Genomic DNA, 20,727 nt, shown 5'->3' with positions numbered 1-20,727 from the left:
CTGAAGGAACATGATGACAAGCTGCTTTACAGACCACATGCCACATCACAACTAGATTTTATTTCACTGAGAAGTGGAAGTAGCAAAGCATAGTGCCACAAAATTGTGTGTCCTACTTGCTGTGCATCTCACCCTTAAAGCAGCTCAGATCAGCCTCATATCTCTGACAACAAAGGGAAAGGAAAACCAGGCTGAGTTTCTGGATTGTCAAGAGCTCTCTTACACAGACAAGGCTTAAAAATGGCTGAAAAGTGCATTTGTTCATTTAAAGATTCATTTTGGGCTGAGGCTGCTTCTTGGTCAAGGCAGAAAGCAGCACATGACATGTGTGACATCTGTGCTGAGGGACGAGACCGAGGGTTGGACTGACTGTGAGAAAGGCCAGCACCACTTCTTTGTCTATTTTATAGAAGGAATAAAAAAATTATAAAAGTTAAATTAGAAAGAGAAAGGAAAATAATAACAAATAAAAAAAAGGATGGAGATGAATTATACAGTAGCAAAGGTCCTACTAGGGATGAGATCACAGATTGCTTACTGTGATTTTACTTGCATCCATGCAAAAGGTATAAGTGGTAAAAATCTCCTTATACACATATTTGTGGGGGAAGTTTCCACTCCTTGTGGCATTATATGGTGACTGTATAATGAAGGGATAATCGACATAGGCTGAAGTGTGTTATGAAGAAAGGAATTAGACACATACACAGAGCAAATTGTGGAGCACACCTGGGAAAGATGCAGGTGGGCTAGGAAGGCTGGACCCTGCCTGGTTCTGAGGGGAAAAGAGGAATTCCTATGTCTGGCAAACACTCCTTGATGTATTTGTCATGCAGGTCTTCGCTGTGCGCTCGAGCTACGCTGAAGATTAATTGGGTAGGTAGAAAGTGTCTGCCTGGTGCCACCTGCCACAGTCACAGGGTTATTATTAAGTGGATGGAGGATATATTGGCTGGAGTGAGCACTTTCTGTCCTGAAAGCTCCAAAAGCTGGCTCAGATGTTGCAAGACAGACTGTCTGCCTGGAGCTACAAGTTGTGCCATTCTCAGTCGAGCTCCTCATTACAAAAGCTCGATGAAGGACAGGTTGCCCTCCACGTGACTTTGGCAGTGGTGTTGCTGGTGTGGTAATGTTTCCATTGCCCTTGGATGCAAGACACAATTTCCAGGTTCTTTGCGAGCAGCACCTTCTGCTGTTTCTAGCAGGCTTTGGAGTCTAGCCAGCATCAGAGTCTCCTGTAAGCCCTCACTGTAAGCCACTAGAGCCCCTCAATTTACGACCCACTTGTCACCCTAGTGCCATCTCAGCGTGTCTGCCTGCTCTTGACTGCTGCACTGGTGCTCCTATGAGCAGTGAGACGGAGCTCCTCTCAGTGGTTTTACTTCCTTGCTTTCCTAAAAGGCATAACCAAGTTTTTTCATAAGCACAGTCTGGCTTCCTCCTCTTTGAAAATCTTCAGACCAAGCCTGCATCCCATTTTTCTTCTCTATAAAGTTTTGCACTTACAGAAGTGTTAGGTCTACAACATTTTCAAAGCATTGTTCAATGTATTATTCATATACACCCTGGGCTGATGCTAGTCCACACACCCATCTTTGAGGTTAAGCTCTGTGAACTGCATTTTTATACATAGAGAACAGCTCTGGTCATAATGCCAAGTGCAATAACAATTACAAAAGGAGGAAAAATGTTACCCTCCAATTATCCCCTAAGTACTGCAGAGGCAAAGCAAGGGCAGTGTTTGGGTAGAGCCAAAAGTGAGATCTAAGCCTCATAAGTGGGGATAGGATGCAGCTGTCCCACAGTATGGCTCTGAGCTTTCAGTTTAGTACGCTGTCAGTCTTGCACCAAAGATATCTTAGATCTATACACATAAGATTACAATCATTTTAAGTCACCTGTTTTATTTTGCTCTGAAGAGAGATGAAGCCATCTGGTCTCACTTTGGAGGTGACAACCAAAAACTGCTGGTAGCAACAGCTATCAACTCAGTAGTGAAAAAACACACTCTTCTCCCAGGGTAACAAGTGACAGGATGTGAGGAAATGGCCTCAAATTGCACCAGGGGAGACTTAGATTGGGTATGAGGAAAAAATATCTTCACTGAAAGGGTGGTCAAGCACTGGAACAGGCTGCCCAGGGAAGTGGTGGAATCACCATCCCTGTAAGGCTCCAAAAGAATGTAGATGTGGCCCTTGGGAATGCAATTCAGTGGCAAACACAGTGGATTAACAGCTGGATGCTGGATTAACATGGAAGCAATGCAGCCACAGCGCTCAGCAGGGAGGCAGAGATGTGTCTCCTGGGCAGAGCTGTGGTGAGGCAGGAAGGTACCAGCTCCTTAGGCAGGAAGGTACCAGCTCCTTCACAGCCCCTGGAGAGGAGGACATGGGGAGGAGTAGCAGACAACAGCATGTGGACATGGGCAGGCAGGAGCCAAGGGACAGGAACATTGCTGCTCCCTGCCCTGGTGCTTTTCCTCAGGATACAGTGGGTATTCCATTCACATCTCCATGTTTCTGTTCATCCTCCCACCTTTTGTTTGTGATCTTTTCAGAGCAGGACTAACACATGTATCCCAATACATGTTTTTTCAGTGACTTGCACTGTGAAGCCCTGATCTTGCTTGAGGCCTCTCGTCATGACTTTAATACAAATGATAAATCATCACCATAAAACAGGATTGCACGAATCCATAACTCCTGTCATAACTCAGGGATGAAGTGTCAGCAGCTCACAGACGTGACAAGGTCAGGGAGACCATGAAAGGCCAGAAGAAGAGAATGCTCCCAGAGAAAAGGAGGTGTTGAATGGCTTTGAAATATTTCAGTGTCAGTGTTATATCCGTGTCAGCTCAGAGCTGATTTCCTTTATCGATGTCACCTCCTGACAACGACGTGGCCGGGAAAAGGACTGAGCCACACATCACAGGCAGTCACTGAGGGGCAGCTGGATGAAAATGTGCACAAACAGCCAGAGGGTGCTTCCCATCCTCAGGTTGCTCTGAGGGCACCAAGCTGGCAACCAGGCTTCAGCAAAACCATTTCTTTGTCCTTTGAGCGATGCCTCGAGACACTTACTTGTGTTTCCTCTCTTTTTTCCTTCTGTCCCATAGAGGAAAGCTATGTGGGGATGTCACACAGGGGATTTTGATAGTTCTGGAGACTCTCCCTTTCACCTGTGAATCAGCTCAGACATACACAAGGATCATTGTCCAGGGAACTGCTTTCCCAGCTGCCATTCCCAGGAAGCCTCTGGGCCTATGGCTAAATTCCCTGACAGACCCCATCCCATGCTTGAATCTGTACGAGTCAACAATATGCTGTGCAAAAGCTGTCATCACTCTCTAGGGTTACACATTTTTTCAGTGTCCCCTAACCTGTAGAGGCAAGGAGTTTGGGAGACCCAGAGCATAACAGGAAAGATTTGCTGCAGGAATGTGAGGAGATGGTGGTGAAAAACCCAGCGGTTCTGTGCATTCATAGCAAATCAAATAAGCCTAGAAATATCTTTAAGCCATTTTATCTGGCAAGAAGCCATGCTGTCTTTTCAGCCAAAGTGTCATGCTTGGAGAAAATGTAGCTTTAGTAAGCTGAATAACAGGTGAAATAGAAGCATGAGGGAGAGTCAAGTTGTACTTATGGAAAAATATTTTGTCCTTGATGAACTGGAGGATTTATGCTATTCACAACTTCCAGGCAACAATTCCCAATCTTCCTCCCTATTCCTGAGATTAGAACTTTCAAAATATTTTTAAGTGTTTCAAAATAAAGGTAGTCTTTAGAGCCTTCCCTGCTGTAGGCTGCTGAAGGCTATGCTGTCTGTCACGTTGGCTTAATGCTCACACAACCAGGAAAAAGCCATCTTGTTCCCAGCTATGACTGCACTGTAAGGAACTTCTCTAGTGACTCCTGTTTGCCAGATGACATCATTTGTAGACAGACAATTGCAATACAATGGAGGTTTTTTTTCAGAATTTTTCATTGTTAAATTTTACATTTGGTATTGAGGACTCTAAATGAAAGCAGGTTCATTGTTCAATATTGCCAAAATCACACAGGCTACTGCAAGGAAGAAATCACTCCCAGATTCAGGTCCTCGTGTATCAGCAACACCAGAACAACTGCTCTCCCTCCATCTTGGAGTAATTTTCCATAATTAGGATGAGAATTGAGCCAAATAGCTTTGGCACAGATGACACAGTAAATCAGATGAACACAGAGAATTAAAACAATGAAGCAGGAAGGACAAAAGCAGGAAGAGCTGAGAAGTGACATCAAATAAAGAGATGTGAAGCAGATGTGCTTGAACCTGAGCAAGGATATGCTTTGGGATAAATTAAACAGGCAGCAGCACATGAGACAGTTTTCCCTGGAGAGCCACCCAGAAGTGAAGTGCTTTAAAGAAGAACTTGAATCAGAGAATATGTCATAGTCAGTACGATAACACGTGCGTTAGGCACTGAGAGACACCAGCACAAAAAGTGATCCAGAGTAAGAAAAGGAGAAAAAGTGTTCAAGAAATTGGAAGTCCAGACAGAAAGCAGAAGCTTTGAGAATGTACAGGAACCAGACTTGGGAAAGCTGGACACTACCTGAAGGCAAAAAGCACATTAGTCTTCATAAAAAAAAAGTAATTACAATAATTTGGGCTGCGCTCAAGATGATGTAAATGGGCTACTGACTTGCTTAGCATTTGAGGCACTGCCACTAAAACATTGCTTGGACATTTCTTGTCCTTCATTTTACTGCTGTGACAATGCAACAGCCCATGAGGCACCACCAGAAGGATGCTCTCTTTAGGCTGCCAATGCTTTTATCTTGCTCTACGAAGGTCAGATCCTGGCAACGTTAGGCCAGCACTCCATCCTCATTGTAATATTCAGGCACCCTCTGAAACACCTCCTTTAAATCCATACAAAACACAGCTCTTTGCACCCTGGGTTCAGGAGATCAAATTGCTATCCTCTCTTATCCTCCTCATGGACACAAACTTGTGGTCTTTCCTGCTCTGAGCTCATCTTTTCTATCAAAACTTACAACTCTGAGACTGACTGTTCTTTACCTCTCCCATTTTCCAGCAGCAGATTCAACTTCCAGACTAACCTCTCTGGTTTCCTTTTCCTCATATTTCAAGTTAACATAGCGAAATTTAAACAAACCTTTTATATATTTAGATTATTTATATAGTTAAAATTTTAACTTTTAACATAGCTAACATAGTAGCAGTCTTCAAAACAACATCTTCAAACCTACTTCTTCAGTACCCTGCAACTCATGCTCATCTGACCGTGGTTTAGTGAATGTGCACTTTCATTCATCTTTCTACTTTCTACTTTTTATTTCTACTTCTATCTGTTGGTTTGGTGGTGGTTTTTTGTGTGTGTGTTTTTTTGTTTGTTTGTTTGTTTGTTTTGTTGTTGTTGTCCTGTTTTCTCCTCAGCCCTCAAGTGAGTTTGGAGCAAAGTGGGGCTGTGAAGCCATCTGTCTGTCCAGTCACTGTGCTGCAAAGTCCTCCTACCAAAGAAAGCCTTCACTATGGGTTGGGCTAGGAACTATTTGCTCTCATTACCATCATCTCCAGGAAGGCTAGGAGACATCTGTTGAATCTGTGTAATAGGCTTGACTTCCATTTGCCCTTTGTCTTTCCAGCTGTAGAGACCCACCCTGAAGTCTCATTAACAAAGAATAATGACATTGTTTTGTTTTCCCACCTCCAGGCAGCTGCAGAACCTTCCCTAACCAACTGAAAGCCAAGTCTCTTGTCCCTGGAGTCCTAATGCTTGAGAAACCCACCAAGCCTTAGTTTGCAGTTTGTTTCCCCTGTGCTCTGTGCCTTTCAGCTGGCTTCATCTGGGATCAGCAATGGAGGGAGAGGATAAGGTGTGGGGGAGATGATGCAGGCTGAACTCACAGCAAAGGAATGCAAAGGAGAAAATGTCAGAGGAACAAACTAGATACTAGGTAATTTCATTTCTCAGCTGTATAAATTGATATTTTAAATGATGACTACCATGAGTTGCCCTGCCTTTTGTGGATCCCAATGTTTCTCTTTCTTTACTGCAATGGCCTAAAAGGCTTGGGCTCCTCGAAGCCTCCAAGAAAAGAAATCTTTTCTTGGCTATCTTGGCTTTACAAGTTGTGGACAGTGACAGCCCTGGAGCTGTTGGATGACTAACATAGCTGGGAAAGGCTGGCCTCCTTACCTAACTCAGCCAGAGACACCTCATATGCAGAAAATATGTGGGATTTACAAATGGGTGCAGGTCTACCAGGAGAAGCAGGTACATGGTCACTAACAGTTTGGCATGCTTTCTAAGCCCTGACAGAATTCTGGAGACTTTCCCATAGTCTGCTCCCATAGTGTCTCTTGGAGAAAAGACATGGAGCTGGCCAGAGCACAGGGAATAATTCTCCCCCAGGTCACAGAAAGATTTCTTGAGGCTGCCTCCAGCAGACAACCTCATGGAAAAAGGAGGAGAGGGACTGGGAGTTAATCACTCCCACTTACACCAGGGCTGCATCCTCACTAGCAGGTGTGACCTTATTTCCATCATTTTCTGGCAGTTTGGAGGTTTATCATCAGATAGGATTGCATGCCAGATCATGGGTGGTGCCCCAGCTCAGGAAGCACAGCATGAGGAGCTCCTCATCCCTGCTCCTGCTGAGGTTGGGGCAGTCTCCCTAAACTGTCACTCACACAAGGACATGACCTTAGAATAACAATTTTTCAAACATTTTTGAGGAACACAGATTGCTGACAGAGAGTTTGAGGCAATCTAAATCTTCGGCGAGGACAAAAATTCTGTGAAGCTAGCTTCAAAAAGGATTTAGTTTGACCATTTCTTTAACCTGGGGGTCGATTAGAAGAAGAGAAGCTTAAGTGACTAATTTCTACAGGGTCTGGAATATAACAGGTTATTAAACACACAACCCAACAGCTGCAGAATCTGACAGAGACATTGCTCTCCCTAAGCATTTGGTAATAGAGTATTTCAGATGATTGAATGGCTAATAAAGTCAGAGTCTTTGCTAAGTAGATGGATACCAGCAATATTGCAAAGGTAATTATAGATTTCTATCAAAAAATTCTTGACTCAAAATATTTATTCTCAGACTGAAGCTAATACGCAGATCTCAGTTACAGAAAAAATACTTTAGCTGCTATTTAAAAGGTTTCCTATTTGCTCTACCGTAGTGGCTTCCAATTACAACCAATTTCAAGGTGTAAGTTTTCAGACTGAGTATTCCTTTTTTCAAGGTAAATCCTCACCAGTTGTCACATAAAACTAGTTTTCCCATTACTCCTGTTCTTATGCTTTTTGGCAGCACAGGGATGCTTATTTCCTTTGCTCCTTCTCAGGCATCAGGCAGTTGGGATTCCGTACCTCTATAAAGTTACAAAGTGCTAAGAAAGGGTCAGAGGAGCAAAAAACAGTGTTAGGGATGCTTTCAAAAAAACACAGGAGAGTCCCTCATGCACAAAATTATTAATTTGCTTCTTTGTTGCTATTTCAGCCTGTCTTTTTTTTCCATTGATCTTTCAGGTCCTTTACTCATTCTCTGTGAGGGCCAATAGAAAACCAGAGTATGCTTTAAAATCTTGCATACTCAGCTATGCCAGCTAATTCACAGGCTGCAGGAAAAAATTCTTTACATCTGTAACTTATCCCATTATCAAGGAGAAGCCTGCTGCGGAGCTGGTACTCACACTCAAGCTAGTTTATTTCTAACTCTGATTATTTTTGCCTGGTTTATAAAAATGTAATGGATACTCATTTCATCTAGTTGAGCCAACCCACATCATACAGCACTGCCCATGCCTGCTTTGCTTCGCATTTCTTAGTGTCACCTCCTTTGCAGGCGTTATTAACCCCATGCCCTGCCTCAACACACTCCAGTTTTCCTCTTTGAAACCCTGTCTTGAGGACTCATTGCTGTTGTAAAAACTTTACAATGAGGACTCATTGCCATTGTGAGAAATGAAATGGCAATGGCCTAAGTGTAGAACAATTGAAAATATCTCAAATGTGTACAAAGAAAAGATGTTGCTGCATTCTTCTCCTCCCATTTGGGTAGTGCTGCATTTCTCAGAGAAAGCATTTCTGAGAAGCAGAGAGTTTCTGGGCACATGTGTGTGACACCTGGGTTGGAGGAAGAGCACTGGAGACCAGTCACCTCCCAGTGTGAATGTGGCTGCCTCTCCCACCTGTGGCTCCAGCATCACCATCCCCAGGGAAAAGCACAGCCCCTGCTCACCTATAAAAGGCAGCAAGGATGTGACAGCGACTAGAGCAGCGTGGGCAGCTTAATCTGCTCAGATGTTGCAGAGCAATGCCCACACAGATTTCATGTCCACACATAGTAAAACACACATGAAGATGATGGATCTGAGCTCTAACCCTCCAGGAGGACCTGCTAGGATCAAAGAGGATTGCTGGTGGGCTCTGTCGTGCTGATGAGCTACAAAAATATCAAAAATATCAAAATACAAAAATATCAAAACCATAAGCAGGAGTGTCTTTACCTTTAGATCAGTCTACACTGATTACAAGCTAACTGTAAATAAAGGATGCCAGCAGCACACATGGTCAGAGGGGGTTGTTGCACCAAGGATGCAGGCACAGGGTGTGTTACAAATCACTGAAAGATGTAGAGTTTGCTGCAGACTGGTGCAAGTACTTGTATGTGCAGGATCCAAGAGGTCCTGGAGGCTACTACAGTGCATATTAAACAACATATTCTTCTGCATCTAAATATGGTTTACAGGTAAACTGAGAATTAGGTCCAAGCCAGAAATTTGTATCAATAGTCCAATTTATATGACAAAGTTCAAGGAGACACATTTGGTTTTGTGATTTATTTTTTGGTTTGTTTGTTTTGTTTTTGTTTTTTTAATTACTCGCTACGGAAAGAGACGCTAGCTGCTAAATATTTGCTTAAATTTTCAAGGCACTTTCCCTTCATGCTGTGCTTGTATTTAGGGTTTTGTTCCCATTTCTAGCAAAATTTGAGCCTAATAAAAAGTATTCTAACCTCCATTTATTGCAGTGGCCATCAGCTAGCTACATCTTTTATTTCTATTGTCAGTGGCAATAAGAAATTGGTGACAAAAATGATTATTGTGGCTGTAACTGCAGTGTTATTTATAAACAGCTAGATGCAGAAGAAATGCAATTTAAATTTCATTGTGAGCAATATTCAGTTCTAGAGCTCTCTAATGTACAATTCATAGCTGCTTAAATTGTAGTCATTACTCTCATACTACAATACTCTTTGTCATAACAAAGGGAAATTACTTTTCTGTCAATTACTTCTGCAAGATTAGTTAATTTTCACTTGCAAAGGGTTTGGAGCAGCATCTCATTTCCATGGAGGTGTTTCTCAAAAGCAATTAAAGTTTGGGGAAATGGAAGTCGCCTTCAAAATGTAAAGAAAAGGGACAGTGCATGCATCCCAAGGTGTCATACACCAGTGAAGAGCAGCAGTGAAGAGCAGATCTATCACTGACAGACTGCCAACCTCAGTGCTGCAGAAACCTGCACTGAGGACCTGGAAGAAGAATGCTCCCCTCTGTTTCAGTGCTGAGCAGCCACTGAAATGCCTGGCAGCATTGGAAATCACTGCCCTGACTACACGTGAGCTCTGCATGCATTTCTCTCTATAAAACATCCTTCTCTTTGGCATCTCCTTCTGCTGCTATCTTTGTGTTTGCTCAATCCTTGTCAGAATGGAGATAGCAAGAGCCAAAAACATGAGGAGGAATGTTATTTTAACTTACTTTCTTGGAAATTCTGTGTGAGCTTTAGCATGCCTGGCTTGGATACCCACCTAAGGCATCACAGCTCCTGACCCTAGCAGCATAATTTAAGGTGTTGAAGTTTTAATGCCTGAATTCCTTGGAGGGGTGATGGAGGAACTGTGTGCAACACTGCCTGAGAGACAACACAGTGCTCTTCCACCCCTCTTGAAGAACTGCTTCAGGAGGGCTCGCCCTTCTTTTTCCTTCGTGCGTCTCCACACGCAGGTGTGGCACTCAGGGACATTGCTTAGGGGTGGGTTCGACATTGCTAGGTTAGGGCTGGACTCAATGGCCTTAGAGACCTTTTCCAAACTTTTCTATGATTCTATTAATGAGTTCTGGGGCATCACCTGAGGCTCTTCTTGCTAACATCAGGGGTATTGGGGGCAGGAGGTGTGGCTGTGCCTCCTGCAGCCTGTGAGATGCTCCTGGCAGGACATGGCACTGTCGCTCCCCAGCCTGCAGGGATTAACACCCACACAGAGAGAGCAAACAGGACCCAACAGGGACAGCAAATCTTCTCTTCCCTCCGTGAAAATAGTGGAAAGGCCTTTGGAAAATGGGGCATTCAAGAGAGGCCTCAGATTTAGCATGAAGAGTGGGTGGGGTTTTATACCCTACCTCTTCCCTGCAGCCAGGCAGGGTTGCTAAAATCACCTCAAAGTTGAGGTCAGAGGTATTTTTTTTGTAAGTGGAGCAGAATAAGTAGAGTGCAGACACACTGTGTAGCTGTATTGTCATGCACTGCGTGCAGCTGGCACAGCACAGCTTCACCTCTAGGTATTATTGCAATTAAAATGATGAAATAGCAACAGCACAGGCATCCTCGACAATGATGTCTGTGTTTAGGCATGTCAGACTATGCTGATACTGATATCCCGATCCTATATTGGCATCACAGCTCTCACGGAGTTTTGCAATGTTTTAAATCCTAACCCCTGCTAAATTCCAACAAATACAGCCACAGTCCTCCCTCCTGATACTGCTCTCTTGATACAACAAGGGGCAGAGCATCCTTATCTTTCCTCCCCAGCCTGAGGTGCCTGCAGGTGCTGTTGCTGTGCTTTGGTGCAGAACATTTAAAAGGCAGAAATTACACAGGAGGGAGTTCTCAGCAGAGGTTACAGAATGTTTCAGGGCACCTTAATCTCATGTTATTTCTGTTCCCATTAGGTTAATGAATTTGCAGCACTGCTCAGCCCAAAACTAGACTCTGCTCCAGTCATCCATAAAAACTTTAGAAAGTGTTTAAAAATCATGAGTGTTTATGTTGCCTTTAATTATTTTCCATTTCAGTTGCCTGGATTTTCTTGTGAGACAAATGTTCTTGGTTTACATCAAGGATATGATCCTACCTTGCACAAAAGATAAATCCACATTTGTTTCCAAGAATTAGAATTAGGTGGGGCTAAATTCTGTAGGTTAATAAGGATAGGTATGAAGACATTATCACAAGTATAAGGATATAAGAGTGCAAAGATATACACCAGGGTATAAAAATACGGACTACAATTTTCAAACTTTCAGCTTGAGAAAATGACAGACAATATCCAAAATTACTTTCTTTTTTTTTTCCTTTGGCTAAACTCCAAAATATGAGATCCAGTCCCACTTGTTTTTTTTCACAACCAGTCTTTAAATGTTCCCTCTTTAAAATATACTTAGTTTACCTATTTGTGTCACTACAATAACATGTCAGGGAAAGAACTCTTAGCTCTTTATTCATAGAGGGACAGAGAGAAACCACATCAATTTCTGGTTCTATATGATATGGAAACTGTTGGAAAAAGTAGGGGTTTTTTATGCTAGATATGCCACCCAGACTCCTGTAATTTCAGGACATAATTCAGTGGCACTAAAGTATCTGGGGTTTGAAAGTTGAAAGAGCCAGTTGTGGCTGTAAAGGTTTTGGGATCAACAGTGTTTGGGATCCCTCTAATTTTTCTGGATAGACCCAGAGAGCTTGTGGTCTGGATTGCTCAGTGGTGCACCTCCCTCAAGCCCTGCACATTCCTTTTACATGTGTGATCCCAAAAGCTGGTCCTTTGACATATGAATATAGTTGGTTTGTTTTCTTTTTTTTTTTTTTTAAACCAGCAATTTAATTAAGGTAATTTAATTTGTCTTCAAAACAATGCATTACGCATTCATTAAAGTAACTTAATTTGTCTTCAAAACAGAGCATTATTCATTCCCCCTAAGGCATGAGACACATAGCACAAAGGGCAAAAAACATCAGAGGTACATGATTCTTACTCATACCCTCGTCTTTCCCCTTGACAGCTTTTGTGCTTTCTCATTTTGCGCTTCAAGGAGCATTTGTGTTGTATTAGCACCAGTCTGTTTTTACAGCGCTTTCCTTTGCCCTTAACTCCCTTCCTTTCACACATTACTTCTGGACAGCTTCTCTCAGGTGACTCAAAGGTCCCAGTTTTGCAAAGCATTTGTGAGAGTATAGCGTGATCCTTCTCAGTCCTGAAAAAACAGAGATACTAGCAGTGTTGTGACCAAGGTGTTATCTTTTAGGTACACAGACCTCCTTGAGTTTGTGGACTCCTTTGCATGTGCTCAGCTTCTCTTCACCTGCTTGATCATTTTCATAACCCCTGTTGACTAACTGCACAATAAATATCCTCATCTCACAAATGCACGTGTAGAAGCAGAATATTAATTAAAAAGAAAAAAAATCAGGCACATTATTTTAGTTTTCTAGTGGAACTACTTGTTCCAAAATAACTAAAGCCTGTGATACATACCTATTATCAGCAAAAAAAAAGTTACAGAATACTAAATAGTTATAAAAGGTAAGGGTTTATAAAACTTTAAATTTTTGATAATTAAAAAAATTTTAATAAAAATTTTGTAATTAGGCTGCATACATCATATGAGTATTGTGCAAGGTAAACCTTGTGCCCTTGCAGACAGAATTTAGTAAGTTTCTTTTATTAATAGAGTGCCGTTGTTGAGAATGTGCCCACATAGCACAAAAATATCTGATATGTAATGATAAGAAGTACTTCAAAAGAAACTATTTTAGCTACAGTTCAGCTGAGTCTTAGCTTCATCTAATCCCCACTTCAGTGGTAGATATGAACACACTTCATTCTAGGAACTTGGGAAACGCCAGAGAAGAACAGGCCTGTTGGCTTCACTGGTGTGTTTATTTCTTGGTGATACTGGATGTTTAGAGACGTGTGTGTTCCTGGAAGTTCTCACAGCAGGTAGTAGCATTTGTAATGAACTCCTTAAAATCTGAACATACCATGTTCTCGTTTGCCCTTCGGAGTAACTAGGAAACCAGCCTCACCCCAGAGGTGTCTCTCCCCTTCAGACCCTTTTGTAGCTTTGGCATTTCTAACTAGCTGAGATGAATTGCTATGGGTAAAAATATCACAGAGTTCAGTTCTTCAGCTGCAGCAAGAGAGGTATAAACTGGGTATTCCTGACCAGCAATATCAGTCAGAGCTGGCACTCCCATCTGAAACAAAGCCAGCTAATGCCTCTGGGATGAATCTCAGGAGATAGGACAGAGCCTGCAGAGAGCCACACAAAACCTCTCCTCTCAGTAGGGCTGGACTGTCCTAGCGTGCAGAACAGGGAAATCAAAACTGTTGCAAGGAAGCCCCACCTACAATACAAAATAACCCCGTTAGTCTCTCCACCACAAAGACCTGGGAGTTATTTTGCTGGGTAGGTGGCCATGGGAACAGAGTGGTTATCATCGCACAACAGAGACGGAAACCAGAACTTTCTCCAGGAATGGGGAAGCAGCCTCCAGGAGTATCACAGGGAGCAGCACTTTCACAGCAAGAAGCCAACCTTCCTAAAACAACATCACCACTACAGAACACCACAAACATAAAAATTATCAAGGAAAACCTAAAATCTTTCCAAGCAGGAAAGAAAATAAAGAGTAACACGTACATTTGGTTTCTCAAGATAGATGTCAAAGGTTTGACAAGATATCAGGCACACAGCTGGATTTAGCTTCAACCTTGCATAGACCAGAGACACAAAGCTGAAGTTCATGGAATAAAATTGAGATTGCTGTGTTTAATCTTAGCTTTTGGAAGAAGCTGGAGGTGAAAGCACAACTGAGAGCAGGCAGGACCATCCTCCTGCTAGCAGCACACACAACTGCAGTAACTCTTCCTTCATCTCCTCGACCAGCCTGGCAGGGATGGCAGCTGCCTGTATTGAGCCACATTCCAACTCTGGTCACACTGGAATGAATCCAGGGTCATGTCGTTGACTTCAATGAAGTTATTCTCTATTCATGCTTGCTAGCTGAGAATCTGGCCCATTCTATCTAGGGAGCAATATCTAATAGAGAAAATACTGCCAAATTAAGGGAACAAGAAGAACCAAACCATGTGACATGAAGAGGAAACATTTCACGTTATAAGGATTATAGAGGCCCTTTAGTTTAAGGACTTTATCAGCATTTAAAGGACAGTTGGCTTAAATGCATTTCTATATATGCCTAGATTTTCTTTTAAGCCTCATTTGCTGTTTAGAAAGTGAAAAGAAAATGTATTGATTTTAACATTATTGAAAAATAAATGCTGCAGTTTGTTCAGCACAGAATACTAATTCATGATACATCTATGAGCAGGAGTCTTCCATAGAGGATCTCCTCCACATCAATTAAGAGGGCCTTTCTGACCAAAATATGTTGAGTTTCATTTTTTTCTCTGTGGGAGCACTTTTCTGTTCATGCCAAGTTCAGTTTTGGGAAAAACACTGTGTTTTCTTCTGCTGAGTAAACCCAGGTTGCTCCTGCTATAGTGACCAAAAAAAGATAGAGAAAAAGGAATCAAGGTAAGGGAAATTTATCATCACTGTATCATTTCCATTAAATTCAGATTAATTCCCAGCAGGTCTTGATGATACAGTATATCTGACTTTAGACAAGCCAGTGGTGTAACAAAAACTCTGCAACCAATGATATAAGAGTATCAAAAAGTTATAGGTTTACTCCAGCAGTTCATTCGTTAAAGAAATACTGACATTTACTTTTTAGCAGTCTGAATTGCCTCACTGCCAGTTGTACTGAGTTGGTATCATCCCATGTTGTGTGCTCTGACTAATGCAGCAGAAATGCACTTGTATGCCCACACCTCATCTGGATGCTGTGTGTGCTGCTGCATGATCTGGAGGCACTCAGAAGGAGTGGTGATGGATCCACCAGGGATGGGGTTTCTGCTATACCTACTTAGCCACTTACCCACAATTTTCACTTAACCTTTGGATTTCATCTGGACTCACCAGAATATAAATTTATAAACTGATGCAACATCCTGGCCAAGAAAGAGAAACAAGAAGAGAAGAGAAACATGCCTACTTACTAAGGAAAATGTATGTTAAATTGAGAAAGGTGTTGGATTGTTTTGGATAGCTAGAAAGAGCTATGGAACAAACCAGACAGGATTTTATTTTATTTTTTTTTTTTTTTAGAGCATGTATCTCAGCTTGGACTAACATTGAAGTGAATCAAGAAAAGTTGTAGCATATAGCTCTTTTCACAGAAGATTGTATATGAAATAATGCCCTAGGATGTCAGGGGTCCTGTTAAACCATCCTGGACAGTTCCCATAAGGAAGCGAAAATACCACAAGCCTGGGGTGGCAAACTGCTTGCTCAGGTTTGGACTCCTGGTCTGGATATCAACCCCTAGAGCTCTCCCACAGAAATTCATTTCATTATTCCTATGCCAGAAAGAGCAGGTTATTAATGTTTCAGGTACAGAAGTGATCTTTCTGTGCTACTGCAATGTATCTGTTAGAACTAGTTCTGTAAATCTGCATCATAATGGACAATATTCTCTTAAATGGACAATATTCTCTTAAATTTCCTGCAATCATCATTAATTGGCCAGCTTTCTAACACCTGGTGCCAACAGATTTTTCATCCAGCAAGTGCAATGCCACACAATGGTAACAGCAGGTTTTCACCTAATCCCTCTCCATACACAAGCAAACATCAGATGTGCCTGTAACAAAGACACACAGACCAGCCTGACATTTGCTGACAACTCCCAGGAGATTCTCCCTCAGTACAACTGGTCCTGCTCAAACAGATTTGCCAGTGGAAAAGATGATTTGAAATAATTTCAAACTAGACTAATTGCACTCACTTGAAAAGAACATCCTTCTTTTCCTCTGTGTGCACATATATTAGTCCAGCTGTAAGTGCAGCTAAACACTTTGCAAAGTTTTCCAAAGCAATAATTATTTCATCTCAGGAGAATCCACAACAGCTTGCTTGATAATGAAGTTATGCAGATATATATATACTTCATGCAAAGTTGCACACACACACAGATACATGCACCCGCAAAATAAAATTTAAACATTTTTAAAAGTAGGCATTTAAAACTGCTTTTACATTCCACTCACAGTTTCAAAGTTCAAGCACAAAACTTCTTGCCTTGCATCTGTAGCTCCAAGCTGTCTGTAAAGATAACACAGTCCATCAGATATCCTGGTTTTGTTTCCTTGCATAAAAATATCATCTGTGACAGGCACAGGAGCTGGCTTCAAGGACCAGCCCCTTCAGCGGAGCACACCAATCGGGAGACCCGGGAGCACATGTGGAATATGTGGAATGCTGCTTGCCTGCGCGCCGGTCACGGCCACGGGCAGCATCTGCTCTGCGGGACACGGCTGCCAGACGAGCTCGGGGGTCACGGAAACACCGCGCTGGATGGAGGTGCCACTGTCCCCGGCCGTGCCCGGCTGTCCCAGCCCAGCCCAGCCCGGCCCAGCCCAGCCCAGCCTCGGGAGCTGTCACAGAGCGCCTCAGTGCCGCTGCTCCTGCTGCACCAGCCATGGGGACACACCTGAGCCTGAGGCCAGGCGTTGTGCCTTTCCCCTTCCGACATCATTCTTTAATGTTTTAATAAAAATGATCTCCGTTATCATTATATTTAATGCCTCTTCACTTTTTCTCTTAGTTGCTATTCTAACCCCATTTCGAGTTTTATGTTCCAAACCCTATCCCTGGAAAATCATGCCTGTGGAAAAGTCCTGGGCGTTGAAAGCCCCTCATATCGGGGGGTGGCAGTGCTCCCAACCCTTTGGGTCAGCCTCACCTGGGATTTCCTCCCTTTCCTGACGCCGCATGGCTGTCTGCCCACAGGCTCCCGCTCCTCCTGCCTCTGCCACAGCGCCCGGTTTGTTCTGTGCCAGCTCCCCACAGGCAGCTCTGCTCTGTGCCCGTCAGCCACAGAGGTCATTTTCTTCTTGCATCTGTGGTGACACTCCGAGCACACCGCTCAGAAATGGGATTTAGGGACACAGACCCCCGCTCCCTGCGGGCGCAGCCCTCGCCCCGAGCGGGCTGGGAGCGGTGCGTGTCTGCTGGCGCAGCGCTCCGAGCCAAAACTCCGACCATACATAGGGGAGCGTGATGAACGAACATCTGTAGGTCTGTTTTCACTCCTGCAAGGGCAAGTCACAACATGCTGGGAAGGGAAACCAGTAAACACAGAGTGCAAAAGCCGTGCCTTTTCCAGCTGGAGTAAGAGACCTGAAGGCCTTCCCCCCTCGCACCTCTCATAACCTCAGTGCTGGCTTTATTAGCTCAGAGCAGCAGCTCTACTTGATCAGATAACCCGAGTTTTGCATTCAGGGTGCAGGTTAGAGAGGACTGGCTGCAATAAATACTGCTGTCTCTAGTCTGAATAACTAGCTGGTTTAATGACATTATTTTTACTTCTAATTTCTAGTTTAGTAGACTAGTCACTCACTAAGGAGCCATTTTACAATGTTTTCCGACAGTGGATTAACCAGGCAGGTTAAAAACCTCGAAAAAACTCCATTTTCCACCCCCTCAGAAGCCACTTGCTCCTCAGAGGAAAAATTCCCACAGAATGTCACCGAGACAGGACGGACTTGGGCCAGTGAACTAAGTTCCCGCCGGATTCAGGGTGGAATTTCCCATTTCCAGAGGCTAAGGCCAGCACACCCCAAGCAGGAAATAACTCCGTTAGCAAGAGCCAAGAACCTCGGTGGAAGCGCTTTCTTTCATCGGCCGCCGGTGGGGCGGGGAGGAGCCGGGAGGGACCGTCTTTGGCGAGCCGTAGGTCTTTTGCAAATCTGCAGCAAGGAGCGAACTCCTTCCCAGTTCCCAGCCGGGAACATTTTGTTCAGAGGTTTCCGAGCTGGGAGCAGCTGGGGCAAGGCTGGCCGGAGATTTTCCTGCCTGATCCTGATCCTGGTTCCGCACCCTGGGGTGGTTCCGCAGAGGGGGAGATTTGGGTCAGCCTGCCCGGCTCTCCCTGGGGCCGGGACAAACCGTGCCCCTCTTTTGCTGCTGAAGAAGATGCACTGTCTGGCAGCACTTCGGAGGGGGAGGTGGAGGAAAAAATGTTGAGCCTTGTAAAACGGGTATTTCCACTGTGTCTGAGACCTTGCTGGGGTGATGCAGGGGAGCCTGAACAGGAACTTTCCTGTACAGCCAGGGCAGAGACCTGCTCAGAGGCTCACTTACTTCCCACAGGCTTTCAAATGGTCTTACTTCACTTTTAATTTTTTGGTTCTACACGAGGTCAAACCTCGCAAAGAGAGTTGTGCCACATCCAGACCCATGCCCACGTGGGACCGTGAATCCGCACCGGCACACCGGAGAGCTGCCTGAGCCCTCTGCCTGCGGGTACCTGCTGTGGCTGCAGAGGGGGTGGCACGGGTGGCCAAATTTGCATTGGGCCTGGCAAACTCAGCTTGATAGATGGTGTTCCCCGTGCAGCCAAGCCAGGGTTTGAAAGCTAAGCATGTACACACATAAATGGCTGAGATTTAACAAGTCACCTTACTGCAGCAGTAGGAGATGGACAGTCTGACATCTCTTTCAGCCTATTTACTTACCTGCACTTTCTTCCCTGCAGGATAGGTGTGCCATCTATTAATTCCCAGCTATATTGTATCTCACTGGACTGTCCTTTTCCTTTACTCCCAGCATGTATTTTTTTTTTGTCTCCTTTTAGTCCTGATTATGTCTGACTGTGTCATACCAAATTTCTATCCTCAGTATTTACAGCTTGCAAATATTCATTGGTTAATTACATTGCCTCTGAGCCACCACTTCACCAAGGTCTGTGTATATTTTTCCTCATTAATCAGTTCCTCCAGACCCCCTATATTTTGCTGTTTTTTCCTGTAGAGTTTGCAGACTTTGTTTTAAAAGACAGCGGAGGGAAGTTTAATTCTCTTTTCCTTAAAGAAGGACAATAGCTGGATGAAATTAAATACATATTAAGGAGAGTTTCAGGCAAATTTGCATTTGAGATGGCCAGTTCTAAACTTCATACTCGTGTCCTCTTATTTGCCACATTTATTTGGATCACTAGCATTTTATGCTGCAAACCTTCACACCCCTTTTGTAAAACATACAAATACAAAATTGACTGTCCTGGGTGAATTCATGGCATGAAGCCCCCTGGACAGGCAGGTACATGTGTGGGCAAACAGCTGTGTGATTGCAGTCTCAGGATGAGACCTTCAATGGTACCTAGGAATCCAACCTGCCCCATTGCCAGAAAGGTGGGGTTTCTGCAGAACCCAGGAGAGCTTCAGCCCTGCCTGGAATACCAGTCACAGGTGGCTGCTGGGTCATTGGTCACTGAGAAGGTCACACTGGCTCTGTCTCTGTATCTCCCCAAAGGCAAACAAGCATCTGAGTAAAGAGAAATCTGTTGCAACATGGTGTGAGTACAACAAGTCTCTCCAACCTTTGCCACCAGACGCTGCGTGGTTGCCTTTGGCACAAATTGTACTTAACTCTGCTGAGGATCCCACTGGAATCTCACTATGCTTACTAAGACTTAGTGGGAGCTGAAGAAGAAAAAAAAATAATCTCCAGGGAGTTTAAGTAAGGTTTGTTTATCCATGGGAGCAGCAGGGGAATGGTAAAACTCTCCTGGATTTGTTGTGAGCCTCTGGCATTGCACCAGACTGCTGTTTTCCAACCACTCTCTTTTTTTGGATGCTCTTAAATCCAGACTGTAACTTTAGATTAGTGGAATTCTGCATAGATGATGAAGAATCAGAGGACAATTCAGGGCTGCCCTCCATCTGGGGTATTTTGAGTACTTCAAGGAATTTTGACTCCTTACAGATCCTGGAAAAAAAGTTAAATCATGCACCTTTTGTATAACTCTCTCCGCCAGGGGCTATTCCCTGTGGACTCTGTCTGCAATGCAGCAACCAGAGAGAACAAGGTCTGTAATTTTAGTTCAGGTATTTTTGGGCTTATTTTTATTCACACGAGCTACAGCAAGCTGTAGCAGGGCTGCAGATGCCACTTCAGCTGCAGTGTTCCCATAAAGGCTGATTTACTACCCAAAAGCAAACAAAAGCAATGTAAAAACCAACAAGATAAAGGCAACTAAATAAGTGTTTAACAATGATATCTACTTGTCTTTGCAATAGTTTTCATGGTCTTGTGGTTTAGGCCTGTTTTATGGTCCTTTTAATTTTATGAAATGTGTGGCATGTCAGTGTTTTTTTCATCTCTCAAAATAACTGATAAGCAATGTTTTATCAAAAATCTCGCCGCAAGGATTTTTAAATAATACCTGAGTTGAATTCAATCCTATCATGTTGCCCTAGAATGATTTCTTAAGAGTGTGAAAATGGGAAACAAGAAGTTCCTATCTAAAATTCTTCATAACTTACACCAAGAAAAGGAAAGAACGCCTTCCAGCTGGTCTGATTAACAGCCAATATGTCATACAATGATATCAGCATAACAAATATGTTTCATTTTCCCTAGATAATTTTAGTTAGCAGTTAACCCAGGTCAGAAATTAATTTAAAAAAATAAATATAATTAACTGCTGAACTGGATTTCCCTCCCAGAAAGTAAGGTCAAAGTTCTGGTTTAAAAGACATTTTTTCCAGTAAAGTTAGCAGTTTTCTGCTGCAG

At 43.4% G+C, this 20,727-nt stretch overlaps 1 protein-coding gene across 1 annotated transcript in view; it reads right to left on the bottom strand.

Annotated features, from left to right (window-relative positions):
• Positions 1-16,625, bottom strand: part of STARD13 (StAR related lipid transfer domain containing 13) — a 282,866-nt gene extending 266,241 nt beyond the window's left edge. The window contains exon 1 of the mRNA XM_084201227.1: positions 16,200-16,625. The gene's annotated coding sequence lies outside the window, so the exon portion shown is untranslated. The remainder of the gene's footprint in view (positions 1-16,199) is intronic.
• Positions 16,626-20,727: the final 4,102 nt, after the last annotated feature.

The sequence above is a fragment of the Fringilla coelebs genome (genome assembly GCF_963513975.1).
Source record: "Fringilla coelebs genome assembly, chromosome: 2".
In the NCBI taxonomy this organism is placed as follows: domain Eukaryota; kingdom Metazoa; phylum Chordata; class Aves; order Passeriformes; family Fringillidae; genus Fringilla; species Fringilla coelebs.
This window is presented reverse-complemented; position numbering and strand designations above follow the sequence as displayed.